Raw genomic sequence first — 10641 nt, 5'->3', positions numbered from 1 at the left:
TTTATAAACACACTTAAGTGCACTTTTAAAAATGCACTTTGTAATAATATCTAATTAATTTCAACTTTTAGTAAGTACACTTTCATAATAATATTTCACTAACACACTTAAGGACACTTTTTAAAAATGCACTTTGTAATAATATCTAATTAATTTTAAATTATAGTAAGTACACTTTCAACATAATATTTATAAACACACTTAAGTGGACTTTTAAAAATGCTCTTTTTAATACTGTCTAATTAAGCTTAACTTATAGTAAGTACACTTTCATCACAATATTTCTTAACATACCTAATTACACTTTTTAAAAATGCACTTTGTCTAATTTAGTTTTACTTAAATGTAACTCTGGTTAAATAATTAAATATTATTATTTTAAAAGTGTGCTTAAATATAATAGAGACTATTCATACATCTACATTTTTTTTATAAATGAGGAAATACATGTGAATAATTCAATCTGAATTATAAATCTGAAATGAGTAAACCAATCGGAGTGTTTAATTGTAAGCTCCGCCCCTTTTTTGCTTTCGGATCGCGTCTCAGTTCAGAGGAGAGATGCAGAGCGACAGAGACACTCGATCTAACGCGAGAGTGTTTAATTTGATTAAATATGACTCTTAAGTTCATATAAACTGAAGAGATCAGAATTTAACTTGCATATATTCAATGATACAGCGTGATTGTGTGGATTGAGCACTTTTTGAGCTTTCATTTTGACCTGGTGAGTTTGTTATAATTACCAATGTTATATTTAGTCATAAAAACGAATGTCAACACTTTAAATGTCATATCATTTTATTTGTTTAATCCATACGAGACAAAATAGTGTTATATGGTGATGTTATATGGGTTGGATTGTTCATTGCAGTGTGATTATGTAAAACCACATGGTGCGTTGTGTTCACTGCTGTTCGCTGACGCCATTTTGGTTGCACGTGCCTGTGAAAGACAAAAAGAGAGAGAAACACGTGAATGGACAGGTATTTGTCTAAATTGTCATTTATTATGATGATGGCACTTATGTATGTATTTTATTTGTTTCCTGTATTATGTATAAATGTTAATCATTATTGATACACAATATTGATTGTTTTTTCCTTTCGTATGAACATTCCTTGAGCTGGATTTTCCTAATTGATGGCGAGCCTCCCATTTCGACCTGATTGGATCACGAATCTAGAGGAAAGGACAATTTTCTATTTTAAATATTTTTCTTCAGACAAGTAAGAGGATACATTTCAGAAACTGTTTCCTTATTTTGTTTGCTTACTTTATTGAACTGAAACATTTCAGAAGCACAATTCTGATAATTTAAGACTGATCAATACTCCAATTGATAAGAACTTTGAACTTGAATACTGATTTCAGTGTGTATATCATTTGTACCATCTTTGTACATTGATTGTGACTGTGATTTCTGTAAATGAGAAGTAATTTAGAGCGTGCACCCATAGTATATATAGTTAATTGTATTTTCATTGTTGTTACTATTTTTTTGTGAATAAGGAAAGAAATAGAAAGGTTTCTCAATACTCAAAGTAAAATAATTTATTAATCAACTTACCTTCTGTCTCTGCTTGTTGCTCACTATCACTGCTACCTCCTCCTTCGTACCGTGCACCCTTCTGATCTTATTATTATGCCTGGTCCATAAGTAAGTGAGTTAATACCCGCTACATAAAGAAAGTACACTTTCATGGCAATATTTCTAAACACATTTAATAAATGATCATTAGACTGATGTGACCTACCAAAGACTTGTTAATTTAAAGTTCATGCAGTTCTTTTTTAGTTGTCTGTTAAAATGTAAAAAAATTATAACTTTGAGTTTATTTTTTTCTAAGGGATGTAATTATTCAATATTGATAGTTGTTTGTTTGATTCCAATTTAACAATATTAAAATGAGTTTTTTTTTGTTTGGACATATACAACTCATAATTAATTTATTAAATGTACTTTTGCAAAACAAAAAATCTGATTCATAATTTGACTACCAAACTGTTTTATTGTCAGTGTAAGCATTGTGGTTTTTAATTGTTTGCAATGCATTAAACTGAAATGAATACATATTTAATTAACTAGATTTGTTTTTCAGTATTTTGAGAAGTACATAAATATATTTCACATACAATAGAAGTAGTTAAAGTACATACTGTAGAAAGATGCAATGAAATCACTTCACTGCACTAAAAATCCCAGTTCAACTGATTGCATTTAATTTTAGATATTGGAATTTATTTGGCAAACTTGTATTTGAAACATTACATTTAATGAGTAATTAAATGTACTGTTAATATACATTAACTTATTTTTAATTTCACATTAATTGATTGACAGTAGATTGAACAGTGCACTTTAAGTATATTCTAAAAACACTAGAAGCAATTATGAAAGTAGATATAAAGTTGTAATAAAGTACCAATTAAGTTGTTCCAAAAAATCACTCTTAATGGCAACTTATTAAATTTTATTTCAACTTAATATATGATATATGTGAAATTAATTACACTTAATGTGCATTCAGTGCGCCGAAAAGATTCCATTTAATTCACACTTAAGAGTATTGTTAACAGACATTAAATTGCATTTTAAATCACATTAATTTCATGTCATTATATTGTGTAGTGCACTTTAAGTATATTTTAAAAACACTAGAAGCAATTATGAAAGTAGATATAAAGTTGTAATAAAGTACCAATTAAGTTGTTCCAAAAAATCACTCTTAATGGCAACTTATTACATTTTATTTCAACTTAATATATGATATATGTTAAATTAATTACACTTAATGTGCATTCAGTGCGCCGAAAAGATTGCATTTAATTCACACTTAAGTGTATATACTTAAAGTGTATTATTTATGTAATAAGTACACTTTATAAAAGTACACTTAAGCACACTTTTTTTTCACAAGGGTATATATATATAAATAAATAAAATAAAATAAAAATCATGTGTATTGCTCCTGTTTTCAAAATATGTGCTTGTTGCGTAATGTGAACCATAATGAGTGCCTGCTGCACACACGTCAACTGATAAAATCTGAAAAAAACGTTACTTTTCTGCTGACAGTTTACATACTACTGTATAGAACGATTTTAAGCAACTGACAACCCTGCTATAAAACCAGTAAAACCATCACAGAAATTAAAATTGCTTTAATAAAAATTCTAAAAGCTTTCACAACAAATACCATTATGAACCATTAGCTGTTTACCATTAAAACCATAACAAAATTCCTTTATGCAGTGTGTTCCTCTATTGGTTCCCATCCACCAGATAACATCCCACCAATATAACCCAACACATTACCAGTAGAGACCATTATTATTTTCATTAAAACCAATACAATTCTCATTATAACCATTAAATCCATTAGAATTTTAGTGATTGTTTTTATTGTTTTATTATTGAAAGCATGGTTTTATTGTAGTGCTGGGCATAGATTAATCTAGATTAATGTCATACAAAATATATTTTTTGCATAACATATGAGTTTGTGCTGTGTGTAATTATTATGTATTTGTGTATTTAAGAAACATTTACATTTGTATGTATATTTATTTATATTTTTATATATTCTATATTGCATATAAATAAAACGATATATACATAAAACATTTCATAAATGTGTATATATATATATATATATATATATATATATATATATATGTAGGGGAGAGCGGGGTATGTTGTCACACTTTTCACACTGTCTAACATTTACTGAGCACCATACATCAAAATGGTATAAATCTCATACCAAATGAAAGAAGGAAGTCTTGGGCACATATGTTGTATTCATAACATCTTTATATCTTATCTCATTACAGAGTTGTAGACTGTTGAATAGTGACTGTGCACTTGTGACAATTTGCCCCATCGGAGGGTAAGTTGTCACACTAGGGCGGGTAAGTTGTCACACTAGATTATCTAAAAATAAGAACACAACTACTTAATTGTGAATATTGATTTTAATTTTTAAACTCAAAACAAACTGGAAATATAAACATCCGTGCCTGGAGAATCTGGAAAAACAATTATTTCAATCCAAATAATGCACATTTCAATTAAGTGGCAAGACCACTTTACTTTGAACTTTGGTTCAAATGTTCTATGGCTTTCACATAAAACCAGATAACTGAATGGAACGCTGCAGATAACTTGCTTAACTTAACATGTTTAACCTCTGAACAAAACAGATGCCCTGTATGACTAATAGGACTCATCTCCAGAATCACAATTCTGACACACATAAATTGCCTGGCCTGAGGTGCAAGCATCATGGGCCCAATTGTTGCATTTTACACATTTTACCCAGGTCTCCTTTGGACGACTCTTTGAAAATGGCTCTACACAGACGAGGCAGAAGCACTCTTCATCATCTGATGATGACTCTTGCATGATTTTTCTTCTTTTAGCTGCCTTGTTTTTCATAGGTCCAGATTTCTGCTTCCCTTTCTTTTGAAACAGCTTTTTGCTAGATTGAGGCTTATTCTTTTCTATATCATGTTTTCTGAGCATGTTCGATGTGTTTGTTTGTACAGGGGCAAGTTGTCAGATGTGACGACTTGCCCCAAAGTCATTGAGACAACTTGCCCCATACTTACTTGTGTGCTAATGTTGTCTAAATCTCAAGTTTAGCTCATCATATCACTTTAGCTAAAGTATCAAAAGACACTTTACGGTCTCCTCTATTTTGTGCAAAATAATCATTTTAAACATTCACACCTAACAAAGTTGTATTGCATAAAATGTAAAGTGATTTTTTTTTACTTTTTAAGCAGAAAAATAAGAAAATTGTGCTAACCTCAGATTACAGTGATCTTGACCACATGTGAACAGGAAGTTGACTATAGAAGAAGAAGTCACATAAAGTGGCTATTTGATTTTTGAGATAGAGCCTCTAGTGTTGGAGTTATTAACAGTGTGACAACTTACCCGTGTGACAACTTACCCCGCTCTCCCCTACATGTATTATGGGGGGCCAAACAGGAGGTAAATAATTATAAAAACTGAATATATAGTAATAAGTTTGAATATATAAATGTAAATCATGAATATATAAATAAAAACCGTGAATATATAAATATAAGTGTAAATATATAAATGTAAGTCTGAATATATAGTTTGTTTATTATTATGTATTTGTGTATTTAAGAAACATTTACATTTGTATGTATATTTATTTATATTTTTATATATTCTATATTGCATATAAATAAAAACGATATATACATAAAACATTTCATAAATGTATATATATATATATATATATATATATATATATATGTATGTGTGTGTATTATGGGGGGCCAAACAGGAAGTAAATAATTATAAAAACTGAATATATAGTAATAAGTCTGAATATATAAATGTAAACCATGAATATATAGTTATACATTTGAATATATAAATATAAGTCTGAATATATAAATGTAAACCGTGAAAATATAGTTATAAGACTGAATATATAAATATAAGTCTGAATATATAAATGCAAATTGTGAATATATAGTTATAAGTTTGAATATATAAATATAAATCTGAATATATAAATGTAAGTCTGAATATATAGTTACAAGTTTGAATATATAAACAATTTATATTTATATATTCACGGTTTATATTTACATATTCATGATTTACATTTATATATTCAAACTTATAACTATATATTCAGTTTTTATAATTATTTATTTCCTATTTGGCTCCCCATAGTGTGTATATATATATATATATATATATATATATATATATATATATATAATTTATATGTATATGTATGTGTGTGTGTGTTTAAATATACATAATATTTACACACAGCACAAACTCATATATTATGCAAAAAAATACTTTTATTTTGTATGAGATTAATCTAGATGAATCTATGCCCAGCCCCATTTAATTGTTTATGTTTTATGATATAGTATATCTTGCTTCACTCATAAATTGCATGGTTAAACTTGGTTAAATTACATGATTATAATAGGGTAAAGCTATTAACTTATGACTAATGTTACAGTATACACATTCTTGGATAGGGGACCTTTGGCCAAGCCTATAGGACTTAGCCACAATGTGGAGTGACAGGGGTTAGTTGTGTTTCTGTGTCTGCTTGACCTTGAATCATCTCAGCATCTCTGTAATACAAATTCAAGCTAAAAGGAAGCTTGTCAGACAGCTTCAGTCCGGATGAATCCACCGCCACATACACAGGGAATTTATTCAGTGCTATTCCAGACTCTCTTCTTTAGGAAGATATTTGAGAGCGTAATGTGGGACAAACCAGCAGTATCGATCACACTCGATACTGATGATATAATACAATATTTTACATGTTGGGCAAATCAGGGCTTGTAGTTTTTATGCATATTAAAGGAATAGTTTACCCAAAAGTAAAAATTCTGTCATCCTTTACTTACTCTCATTTTTTTACAAACCTTTATAAATTTCTTTGTTCTGATGACGCCAAAAAAATCTAGTAAGATTTAAATGTAAATGAGCTGCTGCAAAAACAGATCTGATTCCTGTGAACACAGCCTGAGACAATAGTATCTCACTATTGAGTAATGGCAGCATACAACTCACTGAGGGTGGGAAATATGGCAATGCAGAACTGTCAGTCAGTGACCGTGGGCGGGGCTTTATCAGTATGACATCACATTGGATAAGAGAATCAAAGTGGCATGTGATTTAATGGGGATTTAAAAAGAAGTGCTTTCACACACTTTCAACATAATAAGGAATTATAACATGGCGGAAATTGTGCTGAAGGAAACATCAAACTGCAAAACAAAAATTGTAATCTTTCTTATTCTTAAAATAGGATTTATTATTTTCTTCACCAAAATCACACGATAAAGTTCAAAGCTACTGTTTATTCACTTATTTAAGTGTGTTGAAACAATAAGTCGACATAATACCTCCAGCGCTGTTGAACGGGCATTATATTACTCTTCCAGTAAAAACTCCCCCGATATGAATCTGCATGTGGTTTGGCTTTATCTTGTTTTGCTGGCAAATAGCTGAGGTTAGAAGTGTGATATAAAACTGTGGAATGATGGATCTCAGTTAAGCTTCAATATCAGACTCTAGTAAATCACTCATGTATTGGGACACATGACACTAAAGTCAATTTGATCTGATATACGACAGCTGGTGCCTCATATCGCCCCTGGAAGTTTGACTTTCTGCGCCTTTGCAGACTCATACTTGAATTATTTTGTCGTTTCTCTCTCTCTCTCTTGCTGTCTATCTGTCTGCCTGTTTATTGATCTGTCTATCTGGTTTATATAGCTTACATATGACACAACAGACATTGGAATAACTCTTATGATGAGATATTAACAAATCATGTCCTGTTGAATAATAATAATAACTAATGCAATGAAAGGAATTGTATTTAAGAGCAAGCACCTATCTGGCACATTGCACTGTGCTAAATGACTGGTAATTGTTTTATATATATTTATATTTTGAAAGTATAATGCAGTTTCAGGAAGATAATGCATTTTTTTCAGAATAAAGCCTTATTAGTTTTGTATGAGGAGATTAAAGGACGATAATGGTTTATGCAAATGAGGAGTGACTTAATGCAGTGACTGCCAATAGAAGTGTTATATTGGAGAGTGATAAATATCACCCAAATATAAATCATTTAGGCATTGTAGAGAAGTTCATATTATAAGCTACAATATTATTTGTCCACATATAAGAAAATATATGCGCTGGAAATGGTAAGCATCTCATTGAGTTTGATTATTCTTTGTCTTGCTCATGATATGATGCATCGCCTTTATGCTGCAATTTAATATGAATACTTTCCATTTCAGAATATTATAACATATTTACTCAGTCCCTCCAGAAAAACGCGATTATGCGATCGCATGATTCATTGCATATCCGCATATTTATGGGGGCCGCATTTGTTTAAATACGCTACACTTTTGCCGCATAAATTGCAGATTTCTACTCGGAAAATATGCGGGGTTGTATGATTTTATAATCCTCACATTGTCTTAGTAAAAAGTCATAGCAGAAAGTTGCATTTACCTCACACATGCGCAGCCAAGTCCCCTGTTGTCATGGGGATGTTAGGAAGTGACGAAATTACGCAACGTAAACATCAATGAAAAGCTGCACACAGTTTTTGCAAGTTCACGCAGTTTTTAAATCTTGTGTTGAAAGTTACAGTCATGTAATTAAAAGAAATGTTTGCAAAATTGTTAAAATAATGTCCACATATGAGAAAAGATAAAGGTTATAGTACTGTACAGTCCATGTTGAGTCAAATGAGACTGCAAATTATTGGACAAACGGTCCAAACATGAATAGATTTATGTGTGGGAAGCTATAAGATACTTTACTGACATTTTCTGGATAGCATTTTGAAAGTTCAAAACTATTGATCCTGTGACAACAGAGGAGATGCGGACTGATGGACATCCAGAGATATTATGGCCATACTCTTATAATTCATTCTTTCACCAACTCACTCGCACATTTCTATTTTGCATGCGAAGTATTATCGTTTTAACTTAACTTTTACATACTGTAAGCTTCACAGAAAGCCAAACAGAAGGCAGCAGAAAGAACAAAACCAATTTCCAAAAGCTTCATGTAGGGGTGGAAGCCCTGCAGATGAAATAGCTGAGCCCAAACCCCAGGGGAAATGCAAAAACTTATTCATTTAAATATTTCTACACAGCAAAAAATAAAAGTCTCTAGTCAAGGCTTTTCAAATCTTGTCTCTTGTTTAAAACAAAGAGGGAGATTTCTACTGCACGCATGTCAGGTGATCCATACTAAACAGGTTTCTGTCTAAGATTAAACTCAATCAGATGTGATGTGGTTTATTCAGGATGCAATGCACAGATTAAACTATTCACTGCGCATTACTATGTGGTCAAATCTGGCTTGGTCTAAGATTGTAAAATGATGAGATTGTGGGATGTGGCCATATTTGCTTTTAGGGAATCAATTTAGTTAAATCTTAAATTGATCTATATAATCTTAATCTATATCTTAAACTATGGGGAGAAGTCATTACAAGCATTTTAAAGTAAAAAGTAAAGTAAACAATAAAGTGAAAAATGGTCCATGGGACCATTGACAACTTGGGACCATTTTTGACCATATTATTATTATTCTTTTTGACAGTGCATTATGGTCATCAACAGTATGCAACCAAGATCAAACTTTGTATGTGAAAACATCATACAATTTTTTTTGTGTGTAAAACTGTAATGACAATATAGAATCAATATAGAAAAAATAATTTACTAATAACTACAAATAAAAAGTCAATGTTTAAAGTAGTACCATATGTTAACCTGGACCAAACAAGCATGAATATATTTGTAGCAATAGCCAAAAATACATTGTATGGGGTCAATACAGTATTGATGTCACGACTCGCTCACACAAAAAGTAAGATCCAAAAGCAGTTTATTAGGGGTGATCCAAAATCATAATCCGTACAGGCAAAAAGGTCAAAATCCACAGAAACAGTCCAGAACATAAATACTAATACCAACACAAACACAGAAGGCGATGTAACATATGACAAGGAATCCACAACAAAGACTGAACAGAAAGGGCTTAAATACACAACACTAACAAGGTGAGTGGGAACAGCTGAAAACAATGATCAATGATGACAGACAGGATTATGGGATATGCAGTTCATGACACATGTGGCAGTGAAGACAAGAGACATCTGGTGGCTACTCAGGGAACAACACAAATACATCATTACAAACACAGAACACAGTTTGACACTGTGACAGTACCCCCCTCTAAAGGAGTGGCTTCCAGACACTCCAAACGACAAAACACAAAAGTTCAGGTGGGTGGAGGAATGGAGGTGGACCTGGGGGAGGGATGGAGGGTCTAGAACCCAGGGCGGGTCCGGCAGCGAAGGGGGCCAGGGCGGGTCCGGCAGCGAAGGGGGCCAGGGCGGGTCCGGCAGCGAAGGGGGCCAGGGCGGGTCCGGCAGCGAAGGGGGCCAGGGCGGGTCCGGCAGCGAAGGGGGCCAGGGCGGGTCCGGCAGCGAAGGGGGCCAGGGCGGGTCCGGCAGCGAAGGGGGCCAGGGCGGGTCCGGCAGCGAAGGGGGCCAGGGCGGGTCCGGCAGCGAAGGGGGCCAGGGCGGGTCCGGCAGCGAAGGGGGCCAGGGCGGGTCCGGCAGCGAAGGGGGCCAGGGCGGGTCCGGCAGCGAAGGGGGCCAGGGCGGGTCCGGCAGCGAAGGGGGCCAGGGCGGGTCCGGCAGCGAAGGGGGCCAGGGCGGGTCCGGCAGCGAAGGGGGCCGGAGCCAGGGCGGAGCCGCGGGCGGAGGCCGGAGCCAGGGCGGAGCCGCGGGCGGAGGCCGGAGCCAGGGCGGAGCCGCGGGCGGAGGCCGGAGCCAGGGCGGAGCCGCGGGCGGAGGCCGGAGCCAGGGCGGAGGCCGGAGCCAGGGCGGAGCCGCGGGCGGAGGCAGGGACCAAAACAGGGCAGGAAACCTGGGCGGAGCCGGCTGGACCGGAACCCAGGGTGGTACTGGTGGTGTCAGGAACCTGGGTAGAGGAAGACAATAGAAAGAGGCCCTCTGGGCCAGGTTAAATAGGGCAGAGAGCTCGAAACTAGCCATCTTGGACCAG

At 34.4% G+C, this 10641-nt stretch overlaps 1 long non-coding RNA gene across 1 annotated transcript; it reads left to right on the top strand.

The window, feature by feature from the left end:
- Positions 1-438: 438 nt before the first annotated feature.
- On the top strand, positions 439-1572 carry LOC135730907 (uncharacterized). Its single transcript, XR_010526124.2, has 3 exons — positions 439-727; positions 875-986; positions 1127-1572. It is a non-coding gene; the product is annotated as an uncharacterized lncRNA (long non-coding RNA).
- The last annotated feature ends 9069 nt before the right edge of the window (positions 1573-10641 follow it).

The sequence above is a fragment of the Paramisgurnus dabryanus genome, chromosome 17 (assembly GCF_030506205.2).
Source record: "Paramisgurnus dabryanus chromosome 17, PD_genome_1.1, whole genome shotgun sequence".
NCBI lineage: Eukaryota > Metazoa > Chordata > Actinopteri > Cypriniformes > Cobitidae > Paramisgurnus > Paramisgurnus dabryanus.
This window is presented reverse-complemented; position numbering and strand designations above follow the sequence as displayed.